This window comes from Moschus berezovskii, chromosome 2 (assembly GCF_049115385.1).
Source record: "Moschus berezovskii isolate FMDL1 chromosome 2, NW_MosBer_1.0, whole genome shotgun sequence".
Lineage (NCBI taxonomy): Eukaryota > Metazoa > Chordata > Mammalia > Artiodactyla > Moschidae > Moschus > Moschus berezovskii.
In genome coordinates, this window is record NC_142461.1 from 127,942,274 (window position 1) to 127,959,445 (window position 17,172).

At 35.8% G+C, this 17,172-nt stretch overlaps 1 protein-coding gene across 1 annotated transcript in view; it reads left to right on the forward strand.

Moving 5' to 3' along the window:
* Window positions 1-17,172, forward strand: part of ZNF804A (zinc finger protein 804A) — a 352,327-nt gene that overhangs the window by 295,459 nt on the left and 39,696 nt on the right. The window lies entirely within an intron of this gene.

Sequence of the window (17,172 nt, forward strand, 5' to 3'; positions counted from 1 at the left end):
GGAAGAAATGGACAAATTCTTAGAAAAGCACAACTTTCCAAAACTGAACCAGGAATAAATAGAAAATCTTAACAGACCCATCACAAGCACGGAAGTTGAAACTGTAATCAGAAATCTTCCAGCAAACAAAAGCCCAGGTCCAGAGGACTTCAGAGCTGAATTCTATCAAAAATTTAGAGAAGAGCTAACACCTATTCTACTCAAACTCATCTAGAAAATTGCAGAGGAAGGTAAACTTCCAAACTCATTCTATGAGGCCACCATCACTCTAATATCAAAACCTGGCAAAGATACCACAAAAAAGAGAACTACAGGCCAATATCACTGATGAACATATATGCAAAAATCCTTAACAAAATTCTAGCAATAGGAATCCAACAACACATTAAAAAGATCATACATCATGACCAAGTGGGCTTTATCCCAGGAATGCAAGGATTCTTCAATATCCACAAATCAATGTAATACACCACGTTAACAAATTGAAAAATAAAGACCATATGATTATCTCAATAGATGCAGAGAAAGCATTTGACAAAATTTAACATGCATTTATGATCAAAACCCTCCAGAAGGCGGGAATAGAAGGAACATTCCTCAACATAATAAAAGCTATCTATGACAAACCCACAGCAAACATTATCCTCAATGGTGAACAATTGAAAGTGTTTCCCCTAAAGTCAGGAACAAGACAAGGGTGCCCACTCTCACCACTACTATTCAACATAGTTTTGGAAGTTTTGGCCACAGAAATCAGAGCAGAAAAAGACATAAAAGGAATCCAAATTGGAAAAGAAGAAGTAAAACTCTCACTGTTTGCAGATGACATGATCGTCTACACAGAAAACCCTAAAGACTCTACCAGAAAATTACTAGAGCTAATCAATGAATATAGTAAAGTTTCAGGATATAAAATCAACACACAGAAATCCCTTGCATTCCTATACACAAATAATGAGAAAATAGAAAGAGAAATTAAGGAAACAATTCCATTCACCGTTGCAACGAAAAGAATAAAATACTTTGGAACATATCTACCTAAATAAACAAAAGACCTATATATAGAAAACTATAAAACACTGGTGAAAGAAATCAGAGAGGACAGTAATAGATGGGTGTGTTCATGGATTGGAAGAATAAATATTGTGAAAATGAATATATTACCCAAAGTAATTTATAAGTTCATTACAATCCCTATCAAGCTACCAATGGTGTTTTTCACAGAGCTAGAACAAATAGTTTCGCAATTTGTATGGAAAAACAAAAAACCTGGAATAGCCAAAGCTATCTTGAGAAAGAAGAATGGAACTGGGGGAATCAACCTGCCGGACTTCAGGCTCTACTACAAAGCCACAGGCATCAAGACAGTATGGTACTGGCATAAAGACAGAAATATAGATCAATGGAACAAAATAGAAAGCCCAGAGATAAATCCATGCACCTGTGGACACCTTATCTTTGACAAGGGAGGCAAGAATATTCAATGGAGAAAAGACAATCTCTTTAACAAGTGGTGCTGGGGAAACTGCTCAACCACTTGTAAAAGAATGAAGCTAGAACACTCCCTAACACCATACACAAAAATAAACTCAAAATGGATTAAAGATCTAAATGTAAGACCAGAAACTATAAAACTCCTAGAGGAGGACATAGGCAAAACACTCTCCGATATAAATCACAGCAGGATCCTCCATGACCCACCTCCCAGAATATTGGAAATAAAAGCAAAAATAAACAAATGCGACATAATTAAAATTAAAAGCTTCTGCACAGCAAAGGAAGCTATAAGCAAGGTGAAAAGACAGCCTTCAGAATGGGAGAAAATAATAGCAAAGGAAGCAACTGACAAAGGATTAATCTCAAAAATATACAAGCAACTCCTGCAGCTCAATTCCAGAAAAATAAACGACCCAATCAAAAAATGGACCAAAGAACTAAACAGACATTTCTCCAAAGAAGACATACAGATGGCTAACAAACACATGAAAAGATGCTCAATATCACTCATCATCAGAGAAATGGAAATCAAAACCACAATGAGGTACCATTTCATGCCAGTCAGAATGGCTGCTATCCAAACGTCTACAAGCAATAAATGCTGGAGAGGGTGTGGAGAGAAGGGAACCCTCTTACACTGTTGGTGGGAATGAAAACTAGTACAACCACTATGGAGAACAGTGTGGAGATTCCTTAAAAATCTGGAAATAGAACTGCCATACAACCCAGCAATTGCACTCCTGGGCATACACACTGAAGGACACCAGAATTGAAAGAGACATGTGTACCCCAATTTTCATTGCAACACTGTTTATAATAGCCCGGACATGGAAGCAACCTAGATGTCCATCTGCAGACGAATGGATAAGAAAGCTGTGGTACATTTACACAATGGAGTACTACTCAGCAATTAAAAAGAATACATTTGAGTCAGTTCTAATGAGGTGGATAACACTGGAGCCTATTATGCAGAGTGAAGTAAGCCAGAAAAAAAAACACCAATACAGTATACTAATGCATATATATGGAATTTAGAAAGATGATAATGATAACCCTGTATATGAGACAGCAAAAGAGACACAGATGTATAGGACAGTCTTTTGGACTCTGTGGGAGAGGGCGAGGGTGGGATGATTTGGGAGAATGGTATTGAAACAGGTATATTATCATATGTGAAACGAATCGCCAGTCCAAGTTCGATGCTTGATACAGGATGCTCAGGGCTGGTGCACTGGGATGAACCAGAGGGATGGCATGGGGAGGGAGGTGGGACGGGGGTTCAAGATGGGGAGCATATGTACACCCGGGGCAGATTCATGTCAATGTATGGCAAAACCAGTACAATATTGTAAAGTAATTAACCTCCAATTAAAGTAGATAAATTAGAAAAAAATTTTTTAATAAAAAAAAAACAAAAAAATCAAAGTGACTTTGCCATTTTGCATTCACACAAGCAATGAATGTAAGTTCCCTTTGCTCCATATCCTCATCACCATTTGGAATTGTCAGTATTATGGGTCTTGGCCATTCTAATGGTTATGAGGTGCTGTCTCTCGCATTGTTTCAGTTTGCTTTGCTATGATGACACATGATGTAGAGCATCTTTCATATGCTTATCTGCCATCTATATCTTTGGTGGGGTGTCTATTAAACTTTTGGTTGATTGGTTGTATTCATATTGTTGAGTTTTAAGAATTATTTGTGTATTTTTGATAACAATCATTTATTAGCTGTGTTGTCTTTTGCAAATATTTTCTCCTAGTCTGTGATTTGCTTTCTAATTCTCTTTTAATTTTAATGAAGGCCAGCTTTTCCATGAGTTATTGCGTAAACTGTGTTTTTGATGTTGTATCTAAAAAGGCGTTCCCAAAATCATCTTGGTTTTCTTTTATGTTATCTTCTAGGAATTTTCTCATATGTGTTTTACGGTTAGGTCTTTGTTTTATCTTGGGTGAATTTTTGTAAAAGATCTGTGTCTGGAGTTTTCTTTTTTGCATGTGGGTGCCCAGTTGTTTCAGCATCATTTATCAAATAGATTATCTTTGTTCTACAGTGCTATCTTTACTTTGTCAAAGGGCAGTTGACTATGTTTTGGGCTTCCTTGGTGACTCAGATGGCAAAGAATCCGCCTGCAATGTAGGATGCCTGGGTTCAACCCCTGGGTTGGGAAGATCCCCTGGAGAAGGGCATGGCAACCCACTCTGTATTCTTGCCTGGAGTAATGCCATGGACAGAGGCTCCTGACGGGCTGCAGTCCATGGGGTCACAAAGAGTCAGACACGACTGAGTGACTAAGCAAAGCACAGCACAGGAGGCCCTGTTTCTGGACTCTTTCCTATGCTCTATTGATCTATTTGTCTTATTTTTTTCACCAAAACCACACTGTTTTGATAACTGTATCTTTACTAAGTATAATTTTTCAAATTTGGTTTAAAGTTCAGAAACACTTTTTAAAAGGGCCCCAATAGGCAGTTAAGGATACATTTTCATTTTTTATTTGTTTTCAATTAAATATGTAAGGTAAAGCATCAACAATTGTTTCTTAAAATAATTCAACATAATACTACATATTGTTAAGTAGTAAGTTTATTTATCTAATGAAAATATGTGTTTTTTCCAGAAAATGTGAAAAAACTTGGCAATAATGTAATGTGCTTTGACATTAGAAATAATGTACTCAAAGTTACTTGTTACTTATCTACATACTCAGTTGTTAGTGTTATAGTTTCAATATTTAGATTAACATCTCTTACTTACATCCTAAACTTTCAAACACTGAGATTATATGTTCTTTTTGTATAGAAGTATACCATATAATAAAGATCATGGCATCTGGTCCCATCACTTCAGGGGAAATAGATGGGGAAACAGTGGAAGCAGTGTCAGACTTTATTTTGGGGGGCTCCAAAATCACTGCGGATGCTGATTGCAGCCATGAAATTAAAAGACGCTTACTCCTTGGAAGGAAAGTTATGACCAACCTAGATAGCATATTAAAAAGCAGAGACATTACTTTGCCAACAAAGGTCCGTCTAGTCAAAGCTATGGTTTTTCCCATGGTCATGTATGGATGTGAGAGTTGGACTGTGAAGAAAGCTGAGTGGCAAAGAATTGATGCTTTTGAACTGTGGTGTTGGAGAAGACTCTTGAGAGTCCCTTGGACTGCAAGGAGATCCACCAGTCCATTCTAAAGGAGATCAGACCTGGGTGTTCATTGCAAGGACTGATGCTGAAGCTGAAACTCCGATACTTTGGCCAACTCATGCGAAGAGTTGACTCAATGGGAAAGACTCTGATGCTGGGAAGGATTGGGGTAGGAGGAGAAGGGGACGACAGAGAATGAGATGGCTGGATGTCATCACCAACTCGATGGACATGAGTTTGAGTGAACTCCGAGATTTGGTGATGGACAGGGAGGCCTGGCGTGCTGTGATTCATGGGGTTGCAAAGAGTCGGACATGACTGAGCAACTGAACGGAGCTGAACTGAACTGATATCTTATAATGGTTTTTATTGTCTATAAATTGCCAAGTTGAGTTAAAACCTTAGCTTTGTCTAAAAGCATATCATGTATCACGTTAAATTTTCAAATGCACATTAATTACTTATATAAACTCATGCTTTTCTAAACCTTTGCCCAACATGGCTTATAAAACCCTGAAGGAACAAGTTTTCTCAACAATAGATATAAGAATTAAGGTATTCTTGACTATCTAGTTATTTCATTGCAGTTTTATTTTAAAACAACTACATAATAATGGATAAACCATGAAAAAGTGTTTAATTCTGATACTATATTATATGAGCCTTTATAAACATTAACTTGAAGTATCACTTGATGAGAATGTACCAGTTATTTGTATTATTGTGTGATTTTTTTTTTTCATTTATAAAATGTCTTTAATGAAACTTATTTCATGGAGTAGTATCTAACTGATGCTGACTATTTCTATAACCCTTCATGTTTCCAAAATGTTGAAATTTTTTTATTATGAATCAGTAGTAGTTTCAGAGTCGTTAACTAAGGTCCATAACACCTAGTCCATGAAATTAATCTATTAGACAAACGTTTGTTTTTAAAACCTTCTTTCTTTTCTTCCTTCCTTTCTCTTCTTGTCCATCCTTCCTTTATCCCCACTCTTTTCCTTCCTTTAGTATGTCTTGCTTCATGTTTATTGTTTAGTATTATCAGACAGCAGCTTTGATTATTTTGCTATTAACACATTTCTAATGAACTTTTTAAAGTGAATTTAATTAGCTGTGAATTAATCCCTGATTTAAAGTTAATTTAATTAGCTCTGAATTAATTCCCTGATAGCTCAATTGGTAAAGAATTCACCTGCAATGCAGGAGATCCCAGTTCCATTCCTGGGTTGGGAAGATCCACTGGAGAAGGGATAGTCTATCCACTCTAGTATTCTTGGGCTTTCCTTTGTGGCTCAGCTGGTAAAGAATCTGCCTGCAATGTGGAAGACTTGGGTTCGATTACTGGGTTGGGAAGATTCCCTGGAGAGGGGAAAGGCTACCCATTCCAGTATTCTGGCCTGGGTCACAAAGAGTTGGACATGACTGAAAGACTTTTACTTTCAATTAGCGTAAAAGACTAAATTTATTAAATTTGGAAAATAATTTAAATCAAAATATTTTAGATATTAGATTTATTATTTTATTCATTTAGGGAGAAAAGTATTCAGTATTTACCATGATTACCAAAAAACAAAAAAATGCTTTACAGGAGACAAGTAAATGAAATGCAGATGAAATGCAGATCTAGAGTAGACATTTAGGAGACCTTTCATTGTTTACATTATGCAGTAATTAAGTAATTTTAGAGTTTGCTATATAAAACTAATTTATAAAAGATTATACTGGTCATTTTGATCTCTTAAAATCATTGGATTGTTTCATTCACAGCTTGAACAATTAGCTAAACGTCTATGGGGTCGCACAGAGTCGGACACAACTGAAATGACTTAGCAGCAGTAGCATGACTAGAGACGATTTCTATTAGTCAAAATTTGGGGATCATATTTTAAAATGCAAATAAAGCCATCATCTATGCTTTATCATTTTCAACCCTTCTTAGACTAAAATATTTTATTCCTCACATTTTATCAAGTGATATTAATATGTTAAGCTATTCATTCTTATCAGTCTATTTTGGGGAAATCTTAATATTGAAAATGTATTCTGTGTAGAATTGCATTGAAGCCAATATAAGTATTCAAAATATTTGAAGTTTAGACTGATTGTTTTTACCTACAAAGATTCATAGTTGAAACTACAGCAAAACTTTGGTTGTAGGACACAGTAATTTTATATCCCCCTAACTATAATGAAGCCATTTCACTACATGATAATATGAGTAGTGAAAATTTTAAAAGATTATGTATCATTTACTGTTAAGTACTATGACCTTAATGTGATTTTTCTCTCATTTCGTCCATCATTTTGAGCATGATCCAATAGAATAAAGGTTTTATAAAATAAGAACTCTCTATTATTTCCAATGTATTTCAAGAAAATTATAAATTATCTGGTAAGTTACTTATCTCTGTTTCATTAGGTTTTTATGGTGTTTTATCTTGTTCTTTTATTTGAAACATAATTCTCCATGTTCTCATTCTGTTTGCATGAAATTAGCCAAAACAGTTACCTTGTGTAGAAAGGTCCCTTTTCAGTTTTGTGTGTCAAGTAATTTTCCTAGGTGGTGACAGCTGAAATGGGCACAGGTCAGCGCCTTTGCAGAGTGTGCCATTGTACCCAGTGACAGTGAGGAGGGGGTGGGGATAGAGCCAGAGGGGCTGGAGCCAGAGATTGACCCCCAGGGACTTCTACTGGGGGATGTTGACAATGGCTCCTGGGGAGTAGTGGAGCTGAAGCCAGAGGGGCTGGAATAGGAGCTTAGCACTGGCCAGAGCTTCTCCCAGTACCCTGGCAGCTACTGACTTGAAGGTGGGGTGGGGTGGAGCCAGAGGCAGAAGTGGGGTGGGGCCTCTAGGGCTGTCACCTTACTCAAGGGAGATGGAGCAGGAGCTGGAGCCTGTTAAAGGCTAAGGGCATGCTGGGGGCAGTTGTCTAGAGCACCAGGGACTTTTCAATCTGCTTTGTGCTAAGACTATGCAGCAAGTAAATTCGTGCATGTGCCATTTAAGAGTAGAGACTCAGTTTCCTGCAGCCCTCCATTCTCCAGGACCTGAGCCCTGCTGGTTTTCAAGACCAGTTAAGGGAATTCACCTTCACAGGGCTGGATGCCATGTGCCAGGGGCTCAAACACCTCACTTCTTTCGAGGATATCTGAGTTTGTGATTTCCCTTCCTTTTGTGAGTCACCTGCTGAAGCTGTAGGTCCTAATTAGATTTCTTCTCTTTCCATCCTACCCATCTTGCTGTGTTTTTTCTTTATACCCTTAGTTGTAGAAGAGCCATTCTGCTAATATATAGATTGTTCTAAGAGGGAGTTCTCCTGTGTGTTGTAGTTTTTGTGTGTCCGTGGGAGAACGTGAGCTCTGGGTCTTCCTACTACACCATCTTGCTCCTGCCTTTCTACTAGCACACTGAGAAGCATTCTGACTGATCAGTTCAGTTCAGTTCAGTTGCTCAGTCATGTCCGACTCTTTGCGACCCCATGGACTGGGGCTCCCCAGGCTTCCCTGTCCATCAAAAACTCCTAGAGCTTGCTCAAACTCATGTCCATCCAGTCGGTGATGCCATCCAACCATCTCATCCTCTGTTGTCCCCTTCTCCTCCTGCCTTCAATCTTTCCCAGATTTTCTGACTGGTTAGCTAACCTAATAGAGAACTTTACCTTTAACACACAGTAATTCATTCAATTATATGTATTAACTTGCTGTTTTCTGAAGTCTTTCATTGTTTATCCTTCTTCAACCTATGAACTAATCAAAATATTTCTGCAAATGTTTAAAATCAACTCTTTCAAATTATTTCCAAAATTTTTTATAATGTGGATTTTAATTACTTCTTTTTCTTCATTAATTCACTGGGCCATTAAATACCTGAAAAGTTTCTTCCAGTTATAAAGCAAACGAGTCCTTGAGATGTAATGTACAGTACAGTGACTGTAGTGGAAAAAAAAAAATAACAGTCTGGTACTAAAAATGCAGATCATTTTTTTCTCCTTCTGTCTCTTATCAGAGTACCTCCTCTTATCTAACTTTCAAAATAAAAGGATTCATGTAAACACATGTTGGATTTAGCTAATTTCCTATTCACACAGAATCTCTTCTACCCTGGTAATGACCCTCATTTCCTTTTACAGAGACTTAATGTGGATAAAATATTATTTCATTTGAATTTTAAAAATAGCATCAAGCTAAACAGAAACATGATTAAAACTGGAATTAAGCAATCTTTCCAGATGCTCTGTTTGACACATAGCAATAATGATGAGCTGAAAATGCTACTAAATCATTTGCAGAGATTTTTAAGTTTGAATATCCCAGTGAGATGTTCATTTTGAATGCTGAATCATTAGCAAAAGAAGAGAGATTACTAAAAAAGAAAAAAAAATATGCAGCTAGGTGTTCATTAAAACAGAAACAGATGTAAACAATAAGATATAATCATTCGAAGAGAATTTTGCTGACTGCTTTCTCATTCAATACTAGTCTAAAAGCAGTTTTAATTCTGTGGCTAATCTTTCCCAGAATGCTCTCAGGTCATTTAATTAAAATGATTCTGAACTAGGAAAAGAAAATATTTTTAAAGTTTCCAACTCTCACAAAGAAACACCAAGGAACTTAACTTACACTTTAATTTTCTTCTGTGTCCAACTTTTAAATGTTCAGTAATCTCATTATGGTAAAGCAAATCTTAAATTTCACTTTCAGTGCAATTCCTTAAAAAAGGCCTCTAAACAAAGTGTATTTGTTTTTACTATACTCTTTAGTATATGTGGACATTAAATCCCTCTTTTAAATCTGTAATCCTCTATTCTTTAGGGATGTAACACAGGCCAATTATAAGTACTTTCTGGTAATATAAAAATGCATTGTCTTATTACTACCATGAGCATATGTGATTAGAATACTGAAGAGATATTGTTTATTAAAAATGGGGCATTGTGCAATGTCACTTGCAATATCTTATTAATTTCGCTAAGTTTTATGCAGAATGTTGAATGTTTGAGACAATAAAAAACTTTCCTGTTTTACACAGAATTTTGAATGTGTGACTCGATTATCAAATCAGATTCACACAGAACAGAGGTTTTACCTAGTTTCAGTTCAGTTCAGTTCAGTCGCTCAGTCGTGTCTGACCCTAGTTTATATCACTACTAATAATTTCAGGAATATAAATATGTACAGTAGATGTATTAATAACAGGGAGCAATCTGGGGCTCCAGACACAGCTTCCCAGGCCCGCTATTCTGTGTCAGAATTGCATCCATGTCTCAAATTTGTGTGAGGTCTAAATAACATGTGTGATTCATCTCACTTGCATGCAAAGGACTGTTCTGGTCATGAAACATCTTCATGTTGTGCTCAGATAATGACAGAACTTGCTGGACATTTTCTAGAGTCATACCTCTTAAATCTATAGATTCCTGCTTTGTCTGCCACAGCCCATACTAGATAATCTGGTGTATCCTGCTGAAAGAATTCTGTAAATAAAAACTCTACTACTCTTAAATACTTATAAACTTATTTGCCAACAGATCTATTAGTAGCTTGTTTGTAAGAAAATTTGTCTGGTCACAAGTTCTTTTATTCTGAAAATCTACCACTTAGCCATTTTTTAACCACATAGACAAAACGTGATCTGTCAATGACAGTTTTAATTTTTCTTTAAAAACTTAATATTTGGATTTTTGCTTACTAGTCTAGCTAGTTAAGAGAATAACATATGAAATAAAAGTAATCCTTATTCATAAAATACAGGAGAAACTCTAAATTCACCATTATACCTGATGTTTGCTATGAGTTTGCATTTGATACCCTTTATCACACTAAGGAAACATCCTTTAATTACTTTTTGGCAAAGAGTTTTATTAATAATGACTGGTAAATTTTATCTTCACTTCATATTTGCTAATATGAATATTATTTATCTGAACAAATTTCTAAATTTGTTGTTTTATTAATTATTTAATGTTATTTCTAACTTGAAATCCTAGAATAATTGAAATTGTTCATGTTGTATTGTTTTAAATATATTCTCATAAACATTTTGTAGGATATTTTCAGCTATGTTTATGCATATGATTAGCTTTAATTTCCTTCCCCAAACTGATCTAGATAGGTTTTAGGATGGAAACTGGAAATGCTCCCTTTTTTCTCTGTACTCTGGAATAATTGTGCAAGATTGGAATTGTTTGTTTTTTTGACATTTGGACTTTAAATGTATTGTTTGTTTATTAACTTTTTTATTTTATTTGCTATGTTTTTCATGTTTGTGGATGTCAGGGAGGGAATTTTAATTGCCTACTCAATATGTTGAATGGCTGTAGATCTGTTCAAACATTTAGCTGCCCCGAGTTAGTTTTATTAAATAGCATGGTGTTTAATTTATCCATTTTGTATAAGTTTCGTATTTTTGGTGTAAAGCTGTTTATAACATTTTTCTTGTGAATTATCACTCTCATTTTGACAGGCTTACCATGTTTGCCAGTTCATCAGTCTTTTCAAAGAACCAGTTTTGGCTTCATTGACAACTCAACTTCCCTCCCCCTGACCTCCGCCACCAATGTCTGATTGTATTCTGTGTCTTTAATTTCTTCCTACATACTTCCTATTTTCTTCCATTTTTTGAATTTATCACTTTCTTAGAAACTTCTTAGAGAGTTTTAGCCTTTCTCAGTTTCTAACATAGACAATTGTGAAAAAATATCTTACTGCTTTTGCTTCATACTAAAGATTTTGCTACTTATAACATTTTCATTTCATCTCTATTTTCTAATAAAATTGATTCTTGCATATAATTTATTTATATATTTTACAATTTCTAAACGTATTTTCTTCTGATTATCTTTTTTCCTCATCTGTTATCATTACTATATTTTATATAATATATATATTTTATTCATAACAGTTTTAGATTTACAAAGAAAATTAACGAGATAGTACAGTGTATTCCCATATACATGCATTATTCTTACAATTTCTCCCCTTATTAACATCTTACATTGGCGCAATATATTTGCTACAGTTAATGAATCAATGTTGATATACCATTATTAGATAAAAATCCGAGCAATAGATATGCTGGTTTATTACAGTTTCCTTAGTTTTCACCTAATATTATTTTTTGGTTCCAGGATACCACATTACATACAGTTATCATGTCTCGTTACGCATCAGTTGGCTGCAACAGTTTGTTAGACTTTCCTTTTGTTTATAATGATCTTTACAGTTTTGAAGAGTATTGATTAGATATTTTGTATAATGTCCCACAACTGGGATTTGCTGTATTTTTTTTTTTAAATGATTACATTGGGTTATTTTGGAGGCGGGTATATAACAAAGAAAAAGTATAATTTTTTCCAATGGTACATTTTATCATCATGAATTATCGTGAGTTGATTTTAACTTAATCCTGGATGAGGTAGTGTTTGTCAGATTTTTCCAATGTAAATTTACTCTTTTTTCCCCCTTCTCAAACCTTAATATTTTGGTTGGAATTGTCCTGGGCAGCCTACATCTAATGAATGAGGTATTATGACCCACCTCCTTGAGAAAAAGTATCTACATAAATTATTTTGGAATTTTACTTCTTGGGACACTTGGGCCTTCTTCCACATTAATTTATGTAATTCAGTCATTTATTTACATCAGTATGGATACTTTATACTTTGGGTGGTAATCTAATACTATCTTATGTTCTTACTCCAGTTATTCCAGTTTTGGAGATTGGGAACTCTTCTTTTCAATTGGCTCTTGTGTTCTCCCCACATACCCCCATCCCCCCTTCATTATTATTTTTTAAAATTTTCCATATGATTCTCCCTTTGTTTTTAGTACTACTCACTCCAGTGTTCTTGCCTGGAGAATCCCAGGGACGGCGGAGCCTGGTCGGCGGAGCCTGGTTGGCTGCTGTCTATGGGGTCGCACAGAGTCGGACACGATTGAAGCGACTTAGCGGCAGCAGCAGCAGCAATCTTCTTATGTCCATATTTTCTTTTGTATTTATTGCCCCTCACCTAGAATCAGCCATTTCCCCAAGGGACCGGATTACTGTTTTTGGAGAGTAGTGTTAGTAAGCAAGATCTGGGCTCTAGCTCTACTCGTTGCCAGGTGACCATGAATGCACCTAACCGTTTCAGCTACAGAACAAAGGAGATGTATTTGTATATAGTCATGCATGTTTAATTATTTAAGTATAAATTCCAATACATTTTTCATACTCTATTTCTTTATATAATCATATGTATTTATGTTAAGCTGAATATATGTTTAAACTGCTCTCCAGTTACAATCTATTAAGATGTGGATTGTTCTAGGCTATTCCTCTAGTTTATCTGTATATTCCCATCCCACACTGAGAAATTGGTTCCCACTATCTGTAACCTATTTACATATTTGTTCAGTTCCAAAATACAAGTATGGCAGTGTCAGAATTGCTAACTCATACTCCATGGAGATCCCTAGTAACTAGAATAAAGTACTTATGCAGTTTCTTTTACCTTTAGGCTTACAGACTTCATCAATTATCAGTTATTTAGGTCAGCATTTTTTCACACACCCCTTCAGTGACATTGTTTCATGTATGTATAAAACAGTTAGTTTTTCTTATTATAGTCTGCATTCTTTTATAAGATCTCTAACTTCCTAAAATTTTTTTAATTTGCATACATTAAGATTTGCTCTTTATGTTTTAAGCTCTATTGGTTCTGGAAAATACATAATGTCGTGTATCCACTGTTACAGTATCAAGCAGAATAGTTCATTGCACTAAAAATTCCCTATGCTCCATCTGTTTATCCCTTCCCTCCTTCCCTTGAATGTCTGGTGACCAATGATTTTTTCTTACTCTCTCTGTAGTTTTGTCTTTTGAATCTTATATAATTGGAATCAAACAGTATATAGTCTTTTCCAACTGACTTTTTTCATTTACCAGTATACTTTTAAGTTTCCTCTACATTTTTAGTGACTTGATCGTTTTTTTTTTTTAAATTTTGAAATAACACTCTATTATGGAGAAGGAAATGGCAACCCAATCCGGTATTCTTGCCTGGAGAATTCCATGAACAGAGGAGCCTGGTAGGTCGCAGTCCTGGGGTCGCAAAGAGTTGGACACAACTGAGCGACTAGCACTCACTCACTCAACACTTTGTTGCATGGACATAACACAGATTTTATCCATTCAGCCAGAGAAAGAAATTTTGGTTGTTCCCAATTTTTGGCAATTATAAATAAATCTTACAAATATCTGTATGTAGATTTTAAAGTGAACATACATTGCAACTGAATTTATTAAATATCTAAGAGTGCTATTTGTACCACAAGGAGATCCAACCAGTCCATTCTAAGGGAGATCGATCCTGGGTGTTCATTGGAAGGACTGATGCTAAAGCTGAAACTCCAATACTTTGGCCACCTCATGCGACGAGTTGACTCACTGGAAAAGACTCTGATGCTGGGAAAGATTGGGGGCGGGAGGAGAAGGGACGACCGAGAATGAGATGGCTGGATGGCATCACCGACTCTGTGGACATGAGTTTGAGTGAACTCTGGGAGTTGGTGATGGACAGGGAGGCCTGGCGTGCTGTGATTCATGGGGTCGCGGAGAGTCGGACACGACTGAGCGACTGAACTGAACTGAACTGAAGAGTGCTATTACTGATTTGTAAATTAAGTCTATGTTTAACTTTCTAAGGAATTGCAAACTGTGTTCCAAAATGACTGTACAACTTTGCATTCCTATCAGCAGTGAATAAGAGTTCCAACTTTTTGGGCTAAATGCCTAGGAACACAATTGCTGGATTGCATTTTGAGTGTCTTTAGTGTTATAAGAAACCACTAAACTGCCTTCTAAAGTGACTACACAATTGTAAATTCCCACCAGCAGTGAAAAGGAGATTTTGTTATTCTATATCCTTGCCAATATTTGTTATTGTCAGTTTTGAGTATTTTAGCATTTCTAAATAGTGTGTAGTGGTATCTTATTATTGATTAGTTGCTAAACTGTGTCCAACTCTTATGATCCCATGGACTATAACTGGCCAGACCTCTCTGTCCATGGGATTTTTCAGGTAAGAATACTGGACTGGGTTGCCATTTTCTCTTCTGGGAGATCTTCCCAATCCAGAGATTGAACCCAAGTCTCTTGTGGCTCCTCCATTGGTAGGTGGATTCTTTACCACTGCACTACCTGGGAAGCCTATCACTCTGGTTACTAATCCCGAAAGGCGTTAATAGGTTTTATGAAAGATTCTGTGATTTAATAAAACATCCATGACTATTTTTGTTCTAAATGTTCTTATGAAGTCTATAAAACTGTTCATACCCATAAATAATCATGGAAGTAATGAGCTTTCTTTATCCTATTATTGTTTACTTTTTTATGGTTTGTTCAATACGAACCATTGACTTGGAACTTGCTATGTGATAATGGCATATTTTCAAATTAGAAGTGAGATTTGGGGTAATTTATTTTTCCATAAGATGTGTGTGCCTGTGCAATACTGCATGACATTTTAGCTTATTTTCCATTTGTATACATATACTGATATGTTAAATATCTCCAAATATTATACACATTTGGCTACCTTTTACCCACAATTGTACTTAAAGACAGTACCAGAATGTGACTCATACAGATTTGGTCACCTGAAAGTGTATTGTTTTGTTTTGGTGTTGTTTTTATGTCTTAGGTGCCCCCCGAGTAGTGATCAGTGGTCTCTAGAAATTAGTCAGAGAAACTTCATTAGGAATTTTTCTGGGTTTCTTAAAGTATTATTAACAAAAATGTTGTGTAACATGATGTTTTTTAATGTATATATGATGGTTTAATATAGGTATACATTGAAAATGATTAGGAAATCAAGTTAATTAGAACATACATTATCAAATATAATTACAGTTATCAACCACAGTTACTTTTTTGTGGTGAGAACATTTAAGATCTACTCTCTTAGGAAGTTTCAAGTATACAATATATTATTTCAATGTTATTTATCTATAGTCACCATGCTGTACATTCAGAACATAGTCATCTTACATAACTGAATATTTGTGCCCCCCTTGACCAACATCTCCCCATTTCCTTCAACCAACATTCTACTCTTTGCTTTTATAAGTTAAACATTTGTTTAGATTTTACATAGAAGTGATGTCATACATACAAGTATTTGACTTTCTGTGTTTGTCTTACTTCACTTAGCATCATGTCTTGGATGTCCAGGTTTATCTATACTGTTGCAAATGACACTCTCACCAGGGAAATGCAAATCAAAAGCATGATAAGATATCATCTCACAACTGTGAGGACAATTATTATAAAAAAGACAAGAGATTACAAGTATTGGAGAAGGTGTGAAGTAAAGGGAACCCTTGTACACTGTTGATGGAAATGTAAATTGGTGCAGACATTATGAAAAACAATAGGGAGGTCCCTCAAAAACTAATAGAACTGCCATATGACCCAGCAGTTCCACTCCTGAGTACATATACGAAGGGAGTGAAATCAGTCTTTTTCAAAGAGATATCTGTCCATTGCAGCATTATTCACAATAGCCAAAATATGTAGAAACAACCTAAGAGCCCATTGACAGATGAGTGGACAAAAAAAATGTGAGAAAGAATAGAATATTATCCAGCTATAATGAAGAAGAAATCCCTGCCGTTAGAAACTATTTTCATAAGAGTTGTCAACTACCACTAGCTATAGCTTGGCCAAATTGCAAAGGCATAGCAGGTCAGTTTCCTGGCTATAAAGATCTACAGTCTTCTGGCTTTACCAGCCCCTTCTATTTTTCTAATCCTCTACTTCACCATGCCAGCAATTCATATGTCTGATTTAATGCTAATTAAATACAAATAACTAGATACCCATGCTTATGGCATATGAAGGTTATTAAAGGCTATTATAAAGGTTATTAAAACTTCCCAGGTGACACAGTGGTAAAGTGGTAAAGAATCCTCCAGCCAATGCAGGAGATGTGAGTTTGACCCCTGGGTTGGGAAGACCCCTTGAAGGAGGAAATGACACCCCACTCCAGTATTCTTGCCTGGACATTCCTGTGGACAGAGGATCCTGTCACAAAGAGTTGGACATGACTGAGCAATCAACTGAGCACACATGCAGACACATAGTTTAAAAATTTATAATATCTTATTCTAAGCAAGAAATTATACTAAATGTTTCGAATGCTTTAGTGCATTTAATGTTTACCACAACTGTATCAAGTAGTTATAACTATTATATACATCTCATAAATAAGGAAACTGATAAACAGGTAAAAAGTGGTAGAATGGGGAGCTTGAACAAAGGTCTGACTCCAGTCCCATATTGCCAACTATTGTCCAAATATAAGTTAGAGGTGTAGATAGTACCTTTCCCAGTCAATGAGGAAAGTCTTGACCAGCTTAGAAAGAGTTCAGGTTTTATAATCATGTATAACTGTCATCTGCATACCTGAGGTTATTGATATTTCTCCTGGCAATTTTGATGCCAGCTTGTGCTTCCTCCAGCCTGGCATTTCGCATGATGTACTCTC